We start from the raw sequence: 17548 nt of genomic DNA, 5'->3' as shown, positions 1-17548 counted from the left end.
GCGTGCTGTTCTCCAGCTCGGTGGTCTACGCCTGCTGGGACGGCTAGAGGACCTCGGGGCTGACCACTCGCCACTGCACCGCCAACGGGACCTGGACCGGCACAGCCCCCGACTGCACGCGTGAGTGGCGCCGTCCTGGCCAAATCCAGGTCCCCACAGCGACTCGTACTTGACTGAGAAAAAGGAGTTGAGTTTACAGAGGGCTGTATTGTTTAATCCCTAGGGAAAAAAAGGATTATATCATACGTATGTTTGATAATATGACCACTTTCTAAGCACTTTCAGATTTTTCTTCACTTTCTTATTTATATGCTTAAAAGTGCTTTGCCTGGCTGGTTGGGTTGGATATTACAAAACTGAGTTCAGAAAAGCCAAGATTCCTTCTCTCTGTAGACCAGTTAGTCTGAAGGGAAATGGTGCAGGAGCCTGTTCTCTATCTCAGCCTGTGTCTCTGTCCTTGACCTTGTGGGGTGACCCCTCACGACATGTAGTTAAGGACAGAACGCGGATGACAGCTGTCATCCACACAGACAACTATCAGTGGAGTAGAAATAAGCGGTTCCAAACATGCAGCCTCCTGACTGCCAGCCAGCGAAACTGTCCCCCAGATAGGTTGGTATCGCTGTGCTCAGCTACGGCATCATTGCTCTGAAGAGCAGCTTAAGGAGAGTCACTTAAACAGAAACCAGGAATAAGTCATCCCGTGATGATACTGTGTCTCTCTGTTTGTCTGTTCTCTGCTGATTAGTCATCAGCTGTGGAGACCCAGGGACCCTGGCTAACGGCATCCAGTTCGGGACGGATTTCACCTTCAACAAGACGGTCAGCTACCAGTGCAACCCCGGCTACACCATGGAGCCCGCCACGTCCCCCACCATCCGCTGCACCAAGGACAGTACCTGGAATCACAGCAAACCGACCTGCAAAGGCGAGTGTTGGGGCTTCTCTTGTGCATCACTCACATGTGGAGAGTCTTTATTGAGTTAACATTTTACATCAGTTTGCAAGCATCTGTGTAAACCTTCTAAGTGCTCAGCATTCCTGTAAACTCATTCGCAAATATTAAATCACTTCCTTTTCTTATTACCTTAATCTTGGTTTTACAGCCTCAAGACTGACTCACAGAGAGCTGCAGTAAATTCTCAGGGTCGCAGGTTAGGTCTTGGAACCTCGGGCTTCAGGGCCGACTCTGGAGTCTGTGCTGTGAACCCAGCTCTGCTGTCTCGGTGTGCGTGGCTGTGTTGAGTCTGTGGCCGTCATCACGGGGTTGGAGAGGCAGGTCAGAGCCAATCATCAGATACGGCAGAACAGTGGCAGAGACCGCCAGTGTCCTGATGCCTGGTGGGCCTCGGACGCTGAGACTAACAAAGCCCCACCACGAGGAAGGGGTACAGGGAGGTTCATGACTTGGCCAGTGGACTTTCCAGGGAGAGAGCGAGCAGGCAGAAAGTGTCCGCGTGGCTGGGGGAGCAGCGGGGCTGGCGGACCGCTGATGCAGGACTGATCTGCAGGGTGAGCGTCTCCACCAGCTCCAGAGGGAGCTGTGGGCCTTCTCGGATGGGCAGGAGGGGCAGGGGCAGGAGAGGGCGTGGAGGCCGGCAGTGACCACACAGGAGAAAGGGTCGTCTTATCGTCATTAGACAAAGGAGGGGGGAGAGCTGGAGCTGGAGCAGCAGGAAACCTTGGAGGAAGGTGCGTCCTGTCGAGTCTTTTGAGGTCAGAGGAGCCCCCACCCCCAGGGCCGTTTACCCACTTCCGGCCGGGGCGGTTCTGGTGCATCCTGGTTTCCTCCCATCAGAGGGTGAGGAGCCCTGTCTCATGTCCTTCTTTCCAGCTGCAGTATTAACACCGTGCAGCTCTGTGGCAGGTGCTAAGAGGGTGTTTAATGCAGCTCACGCTGTCCTGCTGGGAGCATTCTAGTCCAGTGAGTGTGTCCATGGCGCTTATTCCTAGAACGTCTGATCTCTGGACTTCAGATCCATCTGTGTAGATCTTGTCCCTCTGTTTGGTGTCTGTGGATTAACAATCCTTCCACAGCCATCCGGGCCCTCACGGAGGAGACCTCCTCTTCTCCTGCTGGCCACCCTGTCCACTCCTCCCTGGAGCCATGTCACTCATCACTGTTCCCACCTGGGGGCCTTGTCACCTGACCTCGACCTGTCTATAGACTGTTCCCCCAGTCTTCACTTGGGGGTTCTGCAGGAATCTTTGTTGAATGAGTGGATAGATGGAGAGAAAGAGAATGGCAAGAGGAGGGCCCGTTTCCAGCTTCCGGGCGTGCACGTGTGGTTGTGTCTGTGTGTCTTTCTCATGTGAGAAGGTGTGAGCACCTGTGAGAAAGTGCAGGTGAGGAAACAGGGCTGAGTCTCCTCTCCCGCCGCCTTCCGTGCCCAGACTGTCAGCGGCAAACCTTCTCCAGCGTGAAGTCTCGGAGCTCTTGGGTTTTCAGGGAGCTCTTAGACCAGGCGTCACAGAACAATGGCTGGAGCGGGCCAGGCAGACACCAGCACCAGTGGGCAAGTCACTCCTGGGAAGCCCCTGGATGTGACAGAACCCTGGCAAAGCGGTTTCTTACAGGGTCTTCTCTAACCACGCAAGTGTTAGTGCTCAATTCTTCAGCAAGTGCATCAGCAGCCTATGTATGTCTTTTGGAAACTATATGCTATCTTTATTTAAAGAAAAAAGTACAGATAGAGAAATTCTTACCATCTGTGTATATAAACTCAAACATTTCTTCTCACGTCATAGGACCACATTATGGCTGGATTTGCCTCTGGTAAGGGCATGGCAACCCACTCTAGTACTCTTGCCTGGAGAATCCCCATGGACAGAGGAGCCTGGAGGGCAACAGTCCATGGGGTCACAACGAGTTGGACACACATAAGAAGACAGTGGAATAGCATTCTTTCTTTCTTGGTCTTATACATACTGAGACTGTGTTGTTTACTCCACTTTCATGGTGTGAAATGTTTTGACTTTGCTTTTGTATACTTGATCTAAACTAATGAGGAAATATTGGATAAAAGTTTTATTCTTTTGATTTACTCTCTTCCTCAGTAATTTCGCTGTTAAAAAATTTAGCCCCTTGTAGATGTCATGCAAAATGACATTGGAGCATTGTGTTGTGGTGGAAACTCTAGAATGTTGAATCCTGTTTGTTCTCTGACAGCCGTCACGTGTGGCCAGCCTCCTCTGGTCCAGGATGGGAAGGTAGAAGGAACGGACTTCCACTGGGGTGCCAGCATCAGCTACAGCTGTGCCCATGGCTTCCAGCTCTCCCAGCCCGCCATCTTCTCCGGCGAAGGCTGCTGCTGCTGCTGCTAAGTCGCTTCAGTCGTGTCCAACTCTGTGTGACCCCATAGAAGGCCAAGGGGTCTGGAAAGGCGAGGTCCCCCAGTGCACACAAACCTCAGGCTGCAGTCTGAGGAAGAGAGCCTGCGGGACTTGTAGCCAGGGTGCAATAGGTTAAAGACTCCACATTTGAGACCCGCTGCCCACGGGCAGATTCTGTGCTTTTCTTCATCGTTGATTCCTAAGGATTTAATGCGTGTATGTGCTTTGTGACCCATTGGACTATAGCCTCTAGGATCCTCTGTCCATGGGCTTCTCTAGGCAAGAAGACTGGAGTGGGTTGCCATTTCCTTCTCCAGGGGATATTCCCTACCCAGGGATCGAACCTGCATCTCCTGCACTGCAGGCTGATTCTTTACCCACTGAGCCTTGAGGGGCTTAATGGGAGGATTTATCGGAAAGCAGTTAGAGAAGCTGAATAGACTAACCTGACCCAGGGGCACAGACTGTGCACTGACCTCCTGGTTGTCTTCTCTAGCTGTGTTCTGCGGGGACCCCGGCACCCCTGCCGAGGGGCGCCTCAGCGGCAAGAGCTTCACCTACAGATCTGAAGTCTTCTTCCAGTGCAAGTCCCCCTTCCTCCTGGTGGGGTCGTCCCAGAGAGTCTGTCAGGCAGACGGCACCTGGAGTGGCGTCCAGCCCACCTGCATCGGTAATGATGGCAAGACAGCCCTGGGGGTGGGGAGAGGGCATTTCATTCTAAAGCTGGCGCGTTTGTGGGCACACAGGTGATGCTCTCCTGGGAGATTCTCTGTGCAGGCACTGACCAGCCACGCTGATGGCAGCCTCTTTTAAATCCTGCCACGGAGCCTGGAGCTGACGTGACAAGTCATTTAAAAACAACTTCTAGACTCTCTTACCCTGGCAGCTCCCCCTCTGCCCATGTCAGCTGACAACTGCGACCTTCAGGGGAAAGACCAGTTTGCTGAAGATCTCACTGTTGCCATGGCACCAGAAGGCCCCCCACTTCAGAGCCTGACACCCTCTCCCCCAGCCCACCCCTGCTCCCCAGTAAACCACCTGCTCTGTCAGCCACGGCTGAAAGGGCTACAGGGTCATGCGAGCTCTGTTGACCTTCCAACATGAAGTGAAACTTACAAGTTAAAAGAGATTCTCTACATGACCTAAACCCTTCATTTTTAGACTAAATCTCTGTCTCTTAGGAAGGGTTCAGGTGGAAATTATACTGGTCGACAGTCACTGCATCAGTGACATAGGAACCAGAACCCTCCCTGCCTCCTTCCCAGCCTCCCTCCACCTCGCCCTGCAGACTAAGTGATGGCTGGCCGCTCCGTGCACCCTGCTTCCCCAAGCAGGAGAGGGCCTTCTGCACACACGCAGCAAGCAGGGAATGACTTCTATCCCTGGTTGTTTTCCAAGAAAGTAAATATCTACTTAAAAATACAGTGTCAACAATAATTTCTTTGAAACACTGCTTTTTCTAATTAAAGTTTACTGCATTGGGCTAAAACTATCGCTTTGCTTTCAGTTCAGTTGAGTCGCTCAGTAGTGTCCAACTCTTTGCGACCCCATGAATCGCAGTACGCCAGGCCTCCCTGTCCGTCACCAACTCCCGGAGTTCACCCAAACTCTTGTCCATTGAGTCGGTGATGCCATCCAGCCATCTCATCCTCTGTCGTCCCCTTCTCCTCCTGCCCCCAATCCCTCCCAGCATCAGAGTCTTTTCCAATGAGTCAACTCTTCGCATGAAGTGGCCAAAGTATTGGAGTTTCAGCTTTAGCATCAGTCCTTCCAAAGAACACCCAGGACTGATCTCCTTTAGAACGGATTGGTTAGATCTCCTTGCAAGGGACTCTCAAGAGTCTTCTCCAACACCACAGTTCACAAGCATCAATTCTTCGGCGCTCAGCTTTCTTCACAGTCCAACTTTCATATCCATATATAGCTATTTCTGAAAATCTTAAAAAAAAAATGTTTTTTTCTCTTCCCAATAGGTTAGTTTCTCTTGAAAACATACTTTTGTAAAGTTATCCATTTTGTTTTCCCATCAGCAGCTGGAGAGCTGCCGTACTGAAGCCACTTGCTGATTGCTGAAGTGCTACAGTGTTTTAGACAAATATCACTGTTGGTCTGCCATATGCTTTTATTTTGAAGCATTAAGTATATTCCCCATTTTGAAATCTTGAGGAAAATTAGTTTAAGACATTTAGAATAATAGATGACCAAATGAGATGGCGATTAATTAACAATAAAAAATAAAAGGTCATAATAGGTAATTATTGAAGATTATATATCATTAACCAACCAATAAAGTATGTCAGTAGAGAAAAATTAAACCAGAGAATGGAAAAGAATGTGCTTCTTCTGACATAGAAAATAATATTCACAGCAATTTAGAGTCTGATAAAGCACTAAAGATTAACATCTAAAGAAGTCAGAAAAAAGATGAAAATAGCAATTTAATTTTTTAACCTTCTTGCAAAACATCTTGCCCACTTGTCAAAACACAATTTTCTGAATTCTGAAAGGCCTTTTAGTGAAAATATTAGAATTTCTGTAATAACCATATCTGGTTCTGATTTTTTTTTTAAGTTGTGAGTTTCAGATCCTGCTCATGACACCTGTCCAGACCTTGGTACTCCACAGTTTGGAATACAGAAGAGCTCAGGAGGATATGAGGTATTCCATTTTTATTTTACTATGTTTTTCTCTATTTCAAAATGTAATTGATACTTAAATATACATGTGTTTATATAGCATATCTGACTCATGTTACATTTGCCCAAATATAGTCCATTCAGAGAGGATTTCTCATTATTTTAACTGTTAGAACTGAGACAATGGTATCTTATTCACACAGGATTAATTGGTATATGAATTTCTGTTTGAAAGCATGTATATTTCTTTCTGTCTGCTGAATTGACACAGCAAATCTCAAACAGGGTGATTTTCCACTGATTCACATAAGAAGACTCCACTTGATGACTAGATAGAATAGGTTAATAACATTAAATTCCAGAGACAAAAACAGAAGAAAATGCCTTCAAAGTACATTAACACGAATATCAGAGAAATACCTGAAAATGGAAATTGAAGAAGCTTGAAATAAAATATTTCAACCATCTTAAGTAATTGAGTGACTTCAGGTTCTCTGATCAGATGGCTTTGAAAGGCAGAGCTGAATATACACACTACTTTCAAGTTACTGTTTCCATTCATTGAGAATAAAAGTCTCTTCTTCAGCCACTTCTCCTCCTTTTTCCTGAAGTGTAAACTGTCCTCATTTGATTGCCCTGATGCCACACTGGCTCCTTCCTGACAGCCTTGGTTCACTCTGCAAGGACAGCCTCACAGGTCCCCAAGGTTAAATCTAGCGCATTTTATGCAGGGTCTTGTGTGTGGCCTTACAGCTTCAGGTAACGTTTTCTGGCATATGCTGAACATATTGCAATACCAGAAAATACAAGATGTGGGTGTTCTCACTCACTCACCATAAGAAACCCAAGTTGTGGTCACCCCTGGTTTCAGTGATCGCTAACTTGCCTGCATGTGGCCTGTAGTAAGTGAACCTTCATGACGATTGCTTTCAGTGACGCAGTCCTGTGATCTGCTGTGAGAAGCTAATCGGGAGGGATGAACCCACCATTCCCCTTATGACAGAGTAGTTACACTATCCTGGATAACAGGTTGGACCCAAGGCAAGATTTACTAATCATTTTAAAGTCCGGATGCCATCTTTTAAAGAGATGACTGAGACCATCAGAAGAATAGTTGTGGAGGATTCTATGATGGAGTCCTTATCAGCCTCCAAGCCAGTTCCCCCAAGTGCTAAAATAATTTGCTAACAAACACTAATTGCTTAGAATAGGACTTGTTTAGTCTCAAAGTCACGTCTGACTCTTTTGCGACCCTAGGGACTGTAGCCCACCAGGTTTCTCTGTCCATGGGGATTCTCCAGGCAAGAACACTGGAGTGGGTTGCCATTTCCTCCTCCAGGGGATCTTCCCAACCCAGGGATCGAACCCAGGTCTCCTGCCTGGGCAGGTAGATTCTTTACTGCCGACCCACCTGGGAAGCCCAGAATAGGAGTAGCAGAGGGGAAAAAAAAAAAAGAAAGAAAAACAGAAAAGGAAAAGAAAAAAAAAAAAGAAAAGGAAAAGAAAATGATCACAAACTAAAGAGAGATAAGGCTAAAACTAAAGAGAAAAGGCATACTTTTGTTACCCAAATAAACTGCTTCTAAATAATCATGAGTCACTGTATCTAAGACCTCACACGCTCCACTGAACAACCTGTACTGTGTCTAACACTGCCAAGCACAAGATGTGGGTTTGATCTCTCAGTTGGAAAAATCCCCTGGAGAAGGAAATGGCAGCTTAATCCAGTATTCTTGTCTGAGAAATACCTTGGACAGAGGAGCCTGGCAGGCTACTGTGACCCCCATGGGGGTCACAAAACAGTTGGACACAACTGAGCAACTAAACAATAAGAACAACTGTGTCTGACACTTTAGCCCACATTTTACATGTACACGTTGATTCAGACCTGACCCTGGAGCGTGCTTTCCAGTGTGAGTGTGTCCACGTCACCTCTGAGCTTGGTGCTGGCTTTCCCCTCCAGGTTGGAAGTATGGTGTTTTTCTGGTGCCGAAAAGGTTACCACGTCCAAGGCTCTACAACTCGAACTTGCCTGGCGAACCTGACGTGGAGCGGCATCCAGACGGAGTGCATCCGTAAGTGTGACCCTGTGCAAGGGCAGGGCCTGTCCACTCTCCAGCAGCTGGAAGAATTCACCTTCCTGAGAAACAATGAGGGGCTTATTTTTGTTTGTTTACTTTCCATTCCCTAAACTCATTTCTCAGAGTCTGACTCCCTGGAAGCATCAGCAGCAGCACCCAGAGTTGGTTGAAGTTTGAATCTTGAGTGCTATCCTGCACACCCCTGCGGTATCTGAGCTCTGGGGGCCAAGGGCAGGTCGGGTGAAGAGGAGCAGGGGGACCCCAGTCTGTAGTCCCCAGGCACCTCCGGTGATACCCAGGCCCCAAAGCCTGAGAAACTGTCCTTAACCAAAGACCAGTGAATAACATGCTGGTCAACACTCACCGAGAGAAAACCTGCATGTGCTACTGCTCCCCTAGGATGTTCACCTCAGGTCACTAAAGATCATGTGACTCATCAGAGTATTAATACAAATGTTTAAACTATTCTTTTTGGAGTCCATATGAATTGATAATTCAAATACTTAGGACCAAGTTTTGTTTTGTGATTTAATCATTAGAATTAGGAGAAATGCAATGATTAGTAATCAACCCTTCATCCTCTACCAATCTAGGGCAAGGTAGTATCTAACTCTTACTATACAAATATCTTCTGAGTATGTAAGTTGTGAATTTTGTGTATTTATGTATCAGTATTTATTTCAAAGCTATCATCTCTATTCTAAATCTCTACGTGAATCCTCTGTGTGAATGTTATACAGAGATATCACACATACATGCATGTATATGTATGTATATACACATAGGTGTGTGCGTCTGTGTGTGGAGCTAGCTAACATTAGGTCTTCATTACCTTGAAAATTTGGAGAAGGAAATGGAAACGGCTCCAGTATTCTTGCCTGGGAAATCCCATGGACAGGAGGCTGGCAGGCTACAGTCTATGGGGTCGCAAGAGTTGACCTAGCAACTAAACCACCACCACTTTGAAAATCTGTCAAAGTGAAAAATATTACAATACTTAAAAAGATTGCATTAGTGACATTAATCATATAAACTTGTTTTATAATACTTGGCCAAGTCCTATATTTGAGATATAAATGTGTACTCTATGAAGAATGATAACTTATTTGAGATCAAGCATGGGGCTTCCCAGGGGGCGCTAGTGGTTAAGAACCCACCTGCCAATGCAGGAGACATAAGTTAGTGACTTGGCTTTGATCCCTGGGTCAGGAAGATCCCTGGGAGGAGGGCATGGCAATCCGCTCCAGTATTCTTGCCTGGAGAATCTCATGAACAGAAGAGTCTGGCGGCTACAGTCCATAGGGTCACAAATAGCTGGCCATGACTGAAGCAATTTAGCACAGCACATACACAAAGCACAGCATATTACAACCTTGGGGATTCCCTGGTGGCTCAGCAGTAAACAATCTGGCTGCTAATGCAGGAGACACAGGTTCGATTCTGGGGTGGGAAGAACTCCTGTGGAAGGAAATGGCAACCCACTCCAGTATTCTTGCCTGGAAAATCCCATGGACAGAGGAGCCTGGCAGGCTACAGTCCATGTGGTCACAAGAGTCAGACACGACTTAGCAACTAAACAACAAAAACAATTACAATCTTATTTACTCCTAAATGATATTTTTAAAGGAAATAAGAATATATATTTCAATTAACTTTCTAAACACACAGTGGATTTTGACCAAAATTAATTATTCATTTAACTGAGCAGTAAATTTTCCAGTTGCTACTGGACAAAAATCAAAGCGTATTTTAAAGTACATATTAATCTCTTTGTGTTTAGTTTAAAGGACTGTTCTTTTAAGGAAATTTAACATATTATTTATCTTAGTGTTAGTTGCTCAGTTGTGCCCAATTTTTTGCAACCCCATGGACAGTGGCCTGCCAGGCTCCTCTGTCCAAGGAATTCTCTGGGCAAGAATACTGGAGTGAGTAGCCATTCCCTTCTCCAGGGGATTGTCCTAACCAAGAGACTGAACCTGGGTCTCCTGCATTGCAGGCAGACTGTTTACCATCTGAGCCACCAGGGAGGCCCCATTTATCTTAACAGTATGTCAGAAGTGTTTATTTTAAAGCTATGATTTCTAAATTTATATAACATAATTACATACACACATGTATGCAAAGAAGGAGACTAGATAGACAGATGATAGATAGATGATAAATAGAAGACAGACAGAGACAGAGGAGGAGGAGAGAGTGAGGGAGGGGTGGAGGGAGAGGAAGAGAGAGACCTGGCAACACCAAGGCTCTGCTGTGCTGTAAGCTGCAGAGACCAGAGTGTCAGTGATCTGTAAAGCTCCCATATTCTCAATTTTAAATGGTAAACTAACTTTATAGCCATTTCCATCTCTTTCTCTGTATTTCCTTTGACACATATGCTTAGGCTCCAGTGGACTTACTAATGGACTAAATCCCATTTCAGCTCATGCCTGCTGCCAGCCTGAAATACCAGCCCATGCAGATGTGAAAGCCATAGACCTCCCCACCTTTGGCTACACCTTGGTATATACCTGCTATCTGGGATTCTTCCTCGCAGGTGGATCTGAGCCAAAATTCTGGGAAACAGAATCCAAAAACATTAAAAAGATCATACATCATGACCAAGTGGGTTTTACCCCAGGGATGCAAGGATTCTTCAATATTTGCAAATCAATCAATGTGAATCACCATATTAACAAACTGAAAGATAAAATCCATATGATTATCTCAACAGATGCAAAGAAAGCTTTTGACAAAATTCAACACCCATTAATGATAAAAACTCTCCAGAAAGTAGGCATAGAAAGAACACACCTCAACACAATAAAAGCCATCTATGATAAATCCACAGCAAAGATTATCCTCAATAGAAAAACATTGAAAGCATTTGCTCTAAAATCAAGAACAAGACAAGGGTGCCCACTCTCACCACTACTATTCAACATAGTTTTGGAAAATCTAACTACAGCAATCTGAGAAGAAAAAGAAATAAAATGAATCCAGATTGGAAAAGAAGAATTAAAACTCCCACTGTTTGCTGATGACATGATCCTCTACATAGAAAACCTAAAGACATGACCAGAAATTACTAGAGCTAATCAGTGAATATAGTAAAGCTGCAGGATATAAAATTAATCCACAGAAGTCCCTTGCATTCCTATACACCAACAATGAGAAAACAGAAAAAAAAATTAAGGAAATAATCCCATTCACCATTGAAATGAAAAGAATAAAACAGTTAGGAATAAATTTACCTAAAGAAACAAAAGACCTATATATAGGAACCTGTAAAACACTGATGAAAGAAATCAAAGATGTCACAAATAGATGGAGAAATATACCATGCTCATGGACTGGATGAATCAATTTAGTGAAAATGAGTATGCCACCCAGAGCAATCTATAGATTCAATGCAATCCCTATCAAGCTACCAACAGTATTTTTCACAGAACTAGAACAAATAATTTCACAATTTGTATGGAAATACAAAAAACCTCGAACAGCCAAAGAAATCTTGAGAAAGAAAAATGGAATTGGAGGAATCAACCTGCCTGACTTCAGACTATACTACAAAGCTATGGTCATCAACACAGCATGGTACTGGCACAAAGACAGAAATATAGATCAATGGAACAAAATAGAAAGCCCAGAGATAAATCCACACACCTATGGACACCTTATCTTTCACAAAGGAGGCAAAAATATACAATGGAGAAAAGACAACCTGTTTAACAAGTGGTGCTGGAAAAACTGGTCAACCATCTATAAAAGAATGAAACTAGAACATTTTATAACACCATACACAAAAGTAAACTCAAAATGGATTAAAGATCTAAATGTAAGACCACAAACTATAAAACTCTTAGAGGAAAAATAGGCAGAACACTCTCTGATATAAATCACAGCAAGATCCTCCATGACCCACTTCCCTAAGTAATGGAAATAAAAGCAAAAATAAACAAACGGGACCTGATTAAACTTAAAAACTTTTGCACAACGAAGGAAAATATAAACAAGGTGAAAAGACAGCCTTCATAATGGGAGAAAATAACAGTAAACGAAACAACAAAGAATTAATCTCCAAAATATCCAAGCAGCTCATGCAGCTCAATACCAGAAAAATAACCCAATTAAACAATGGGTCAAAGAAATAACAGACATTTCTCCAAAGAAGGCAGATGACTAAAAAACATGAAAAGATGCTCAACATCACTCATTATCAGAGAAATGCAAATTAAAACCACAATGAGGTACCACCTTACACTGGTCAGAATGGCTGCCATCAAAAAGTGTACAAACAAATGCTACAGAGGGTGTGAAGAAAAGGGAACCCTCTTACACTGTTGGTGGGAATGCAAACTAATATAGCCGCTATGGAGAAAAGTGTGGAGACTCCTTAAAAACCAGGAAACAGAAAAAGAACTGCCATACCACCCAGCAGTCCCACTGCTGGGCATACACACTGAGGAAACCACAACTGAAAGAGACAGGTGCCCCCTTTATTTGTTGAGCTCATCTTTGCAAGTGTTCCCTTGGTATCTCTGATTTTCTTGAAGAGATCTCTAGTCTTTCCCATTCTATAGTTTTCCTCTATTTCTTTGCACTGATCACCGAGGAAGGCTTTCTCATCTCTCCTTGCTATTCTTTGGAACTCTGCATTCACATGGGTATATTTTTCCTTTTCTCCTTTGCTTTTTGCTTCTCTTCTTTTCACAGCTATTTGTAAGGCCTCCTCAGACAGCCATTTTGCTTTTTTGCATTTCTTTTTCTTGGGGATGGTCTTGATCCCTGTCTTCTGTACAATGTCACAAACCTCTGTCCATAGTTCTTCAGGCACTCTATCAGATTTAATCCCTTGAATCTGTCACTTCCACTGTAAGGGATTTGATTTAAACCATACCTGAATGGTCTAGTGATTATCTCTACTTTCTTCAATTTAAGTCTGAATTTGGCAATAAGGAGTTCATTATCTGAGCCACAGTCAGCTCCTGGTGTTGTTTTTGCTGACTGTATAGAGCTTCTCCATCTTTGGCTGTAAAGAAAATAATCTGATATCAGTGTTGACCATCTGGTGATGTCCACATGTAGAGTCTTCTTTTGTGTTGTTGGAAGAGGGTGTTTGTTATGACCAGTGTATTCCTTGGCAAAACTCTATTAGTCTTTGCCCTGCTTCATTCTGTACTCCAAGGCCAAATTTGCCTGTTACTCCAGGTGTTTCCTGACTTCCTACTTTTGCATTCTAGTCCCCTATAATGAAAAGGACATCTTTTTGGGGTGTCAGTTCTAGAAGGCCTTGTAGGTCTTCACAGAACCATTCAACTTCAGCTTCTTCAGCATTTTGGGGCATAGACTTGGATTACTATGATATTGAATGATTTGCCTTGGAAACAAACAGAGATCATTCTGTCATTTTGAGTGTATCCAAGTACTGCCTTTTGGATTCTTCTGTTGACTATGATGGCTATTTCATTTCTTCCATGAGAAACGCTGGGCTGGATGAAGCACAAACTGTAATCAAGATTGCCGAGAGAAATATTAATAACCTCAGATATGGAGATGACACCACCCTTATGGCAGAAAGCAAAGAAGAACTAAAGAGCCTCTTGATTAAAGTGAAAGAGGAGAGTGAAAAAGTTGGTTTAAAGCTCAACATTCAGAAAACTAAGATCATAGTATCTGGTCCCATCACTTCATGGCAAATAGATGGGGAAACAGTGTCAGACTTTATTTTGGGGGGCTCCAAAATCACTGTAGATGGTGACCACAGCCATGAAATTAAAAGACACTTACTCCTTAGAAGGAAAGTTATGACCAACCTAGACAGCATATTAAAAAGCAGAGACATTACTTTGCCAACAAAGGTCCATCTAGTCAAGGCTATGGTTTTTCCAGTAGTCATGTATGGATGTGAGAGTTGGACTATAAAGAAAGCTGAGTGCCAAAGAATTAATGTTTTAGAATAGTGGTGTTGGGGAGAAGACTCTTGAGAGTTTTTTGGACAGCAAGGAGATCAAACCAGTAAATCCTAAAGGAAATAAGTCCTGAATATTCATTGGAAGGACTGATGCTGAAGCTGAAACTCCAATACTTTGGCCACCTGATATAAAGAACTGACTAATTTGAAAAGACGCTGATGCTGGGAAAGACTGAAGGCAGAAGGGGACGACAGAGGATGAGTTGGTTGGATAACGTCACTGACTCAATGGACATGAGTTTGAGTAAACTCCAGGAGTTGGTGATGGACAGGGAGGCCTGGCGTGCTGTAGTCCATGGGGTTGCAAAGAGTTGGACACAACTGAGCGACTGAACTGAACTGTGTACCCCAATGTTCATTGCAGGACTGTTTACAATAGCTAGGACGTGGAAGCAACCTAGATGTTCAGTGGCAGATGGATAAGAAAGTTGTGGTACATATACAGAATGGAATATTACTCAGCTATAAAAAAGAATGCAATTGAGTCAGTTCTAATGAGGTGGATGAAATTGGAGCCTATTATACAGAGTGAAGTCAGAAAGAAAAAAACCAATACAGTATATTAATGCATATATATGGAATTTAGAAAGATGGTAACAATGACCCTATATGTGAGACAGCAAAAGAGACACAGACATAAGAACAGACCCCTGGATTCTGTGAGAGAGGGTGAGGGTGGGATGATTTGAGAGAAGAGCAGTGAAACATATGTATCACCATATGTGAAATAATGACAAGTCTAAGTTTCACGCATGAAGCAGGGCACCCAAAGCTGGTGCACTCGGACAACCCAGAGGGATGGGATGGGGAGGGAGGTGGAGGGGCGTTCAGGACGGGGTGGGGGGACACATGTACATGTGTGGCTGATTCATGTCAATGTATGGCAAAAACAAACATAATATCGTAAAGTAATTAGCCCCCAATTAAAATAAATTTTAAAGATCTGGAGAAACGAACATTGCTTTGGTTTGACATTTTTTCAAACTTATTTGAAAATAAATGTTTTTTCAAAGTGATAATTTGTCTTTTTACTTGTCAATAAAGGAGAGAAGTTAATAAAACAGTTACTAAACTCCAGGTTAGTATACCAGAACAGTTACAGATTTAAATCAAATAAGATGTTCAGTTCTCTACTCTGTGAAGCCAAATTTCTGATTCGTTTAGTCCATGAACAAATTAATGTTTCAGTTATTTAAAACACCAAGCCCACACAGGTTCCTGTTCCCCTCATAACGGTGGTTTGTTAATGGAATATCAGTACTTTACTTAAAAGGAAAACCTCTGCCATTGTCCCACGCTGTTTTACTGAAAGGAGGCTTGGGCACTTTGTAGGCAGAAGTGGACTCAGATGTTGAACCGGAATGAGGTGTAACAGGGAGCCTTATAAAGAGGGTTGTGCGTCTTTCCTCCACATGAGGATGCTACAGTAAACAACGGTCGTGACAGCATCAGCTGTGCATTCCAGCAGTTCACATGTGGCATACATCCTTCCTTAAGTTCTCCATCATCAGACATCCTCCATCTCCGATACATTAATTCTCGCTTTCTGTTGTGTGTCATACCTTGCTTAATGCATGCGGCAGCAAACAAGCAAGGTGCAGGTTTATTTCCTAATGAAGATATTCGTTACTCCAAATCACCTGGCCTGTTGTATGTTATAAATTTAGAGACTATTTAAACAATATAGTGTGCCCCCGAATTATAATGTAAGTCAAACTTAAAAACAGAACAGAAAACACTTAGATAAGTTGCATTTTCTGGTGTTTTCTTTATTCAGGTTTTCACACTGGTTTCTTAGACATAAACTCTGTTCCAGGATCAAATGTGGAGAGCTGTAAGTGCTGTATGTGTATGTGAAATGCTGTAAGTTCAGTCACAGTTGCTGGGTTTTGCATTTAATTCTTAGACGAGGCAAAAAGTTCCAACATGGTTAAAGGAATTCATGCATTGTACACCATGAAGTATGAGAACTACCTTAAAATGTTTTTTCTGAACTATTTTATATAAATGTTATTTACAAATCAAACACAGAAATCAGTGCTCTATCCAGGCAATGTTTTCTTTGATTGAAGGAAACACAGTGGATGGTGGTGGTGTGTTCTGTTTGCTGATTTTGTCAAGGTCAGTGACAAACCTGCAAGCTTTTTAAATTTATTTCTAATTGAAGGATAATTGCTTTACAATATTGCATTGGTTTCTACCAAACATCAGTATGAATCAGCTATAGCGTTGCAGACTCTACCTCAATGTGCCCTGTCCTCTCTGAAGGGAAGCACTGATGAAACAGCTTCTTTGTATAGGCACACAGTCTAGCACCTCCACTGTGGTGGTTACATTACACTGCAAACCACCAGCAACAGGTCAGAGGACAAGGACCCAAAAGGATCCTCCATGTCCCCAGTGGTCGCAGCTGAGCACAGTCGGAACTGCCCCGGCAACCTGTTGCTTCTGCTGGTGCCCAGCCAGGCTGGCCCACCTGATCCGCCAACGAGAGGGCCTCGGCACATTCACAGCTTCCACTGGGTATGCCCCTTCCAACTAGGGAAAGCGATCTGGATACTGTTTAAAAGGCTTTTTATTTTAGAAAAAAAAAGACAAGGCATCTCGGGCTTGCTGATGAAAAGTGGGCCTTGGTGATACTGCTGATGACGGGCCTGCTCAGTGTCCTGATCAATCAGCAGCTGTGTCAGAGGCCTGCGTCAAGTCCTTGCTTCAAACTTGAGTTTTAAAATTATTACTATTAGGAAGTTGGGTCCATCAAAGCCCCAGCAAGTGCTGACATTGTTCTGTTGTTGGGAGACGTCTTGTAGGGTCAGCCTGTCTGGGAAAACAGGCAAACGTCCAGTGAAGCCAGAAAGAAAAGCGCAACCAGGGATTCTGTGCTTTGTCCTCACCACACTGTGGCCATAAGTGCGTTTGCTAAAAACACATTTAGGGAGACCAGCATCTTTCTTTATACCTAGGAAGTCCAAAAGTACCTTGTGACCAGTCCCACTCGCGGCGGATGTTGTCCAATTAAACGATTTACACATGTCATGAGACAGAGCAGAGAGACATGTAGTGGATTCACTGATGCATATTTACATCAATGCCCCTGTAAAATGTTACAGCAATACTGCAAAGATAGAATTTTAAACATATTAGCAGAAATGTGAAAAAGTTTATTTTTTTGGTATCCAGTGAAGAGAATAGCTCAATAATCTTTGTAAGAATTCCTGTCCCAGATGAATTGTAATATTTTAAGAAGACAGTTTGCCTTTGGTTTTTGACATCATTTAGTCTAGCTTTCTTATCAATTCTGGACTATTTCTCATCAGGGGGAGTAGAGTAGAGCAGAAGAGCTAGATGAGAGATTGGCTTTACTTACAAAATAAAGATCTTGGGAAATAAAGCATCTTTGTTTCCATAAGCTGGGTCTGTGCAGTCAAGAGTGGTGCTGTGAAATGCAGGCTTTCTGAGGGCAGAAGGGCCCTGGCAGATGTCAGTTCCTCTGAGCCTCCTAAGTCTTCCCACACCAAGTGGACTCGGACAGTCAGTGACACGGC

General features: G+C 43.7%; 2 long non-coding RNA genes across 2 annotated transcripts in view; one reads left to right on the top strand and one right to left on the bottom strand.

Annotated features, from left to right (window-relative positions):
* Positions 1-3399: 3399 nt before the first annotated feature.
* LOC106701751 (uncharacterized) lies at positions 3400-14860 on the top strand. Its single transcript, XR_011462896.1, has 4 exons — positions 3400-4003; positions 5905-5991; positions 7933-8044; positions 10473-14860. It is a non-coding gene; the product is annotated as an uncharacterized lncRNA (long non-coding RNA).
* LOC138985969 (uncharacterized) overlaps positions 5438-17548 on the bottom strand; it is a 37043-nt gene continuing 24932 nt past the window's right edge. The window contains exons 3-5 of the long non-coding RNA XR_011462897.1: positions 10561-10605; positions 8883-9020; positions 5438-8109 (exon numbers count right to left, since the gene is read on the bottom strand). This is a non-coding gene — a long non-coding RNA (uncharacterized lncRNA). The remainder of the gene's footprint in view (positions 8110-8882; positions 9021-10560; positions 10606-17548) is intronic.

The sequence above is a fragment of the Bos mutus genome, chromosome 27, assembly GCF_027580195.1.
Source record: "Bos mutus isolate GX-2022 chromosome 27, NWIPB_WYAK_1.1, whole genome shotgun sequence".
Classification (NCBI taxonomy): Eukaryota; Metazoa; Chordata; class Mammalia; order Artiodactyla; family Bovidae; genus Bos; species Bos mutus.
Note: the sequence above shows the minus strand (reverse complement) of the source record. Positions and strands in the feature narration are given on the sequence as shown.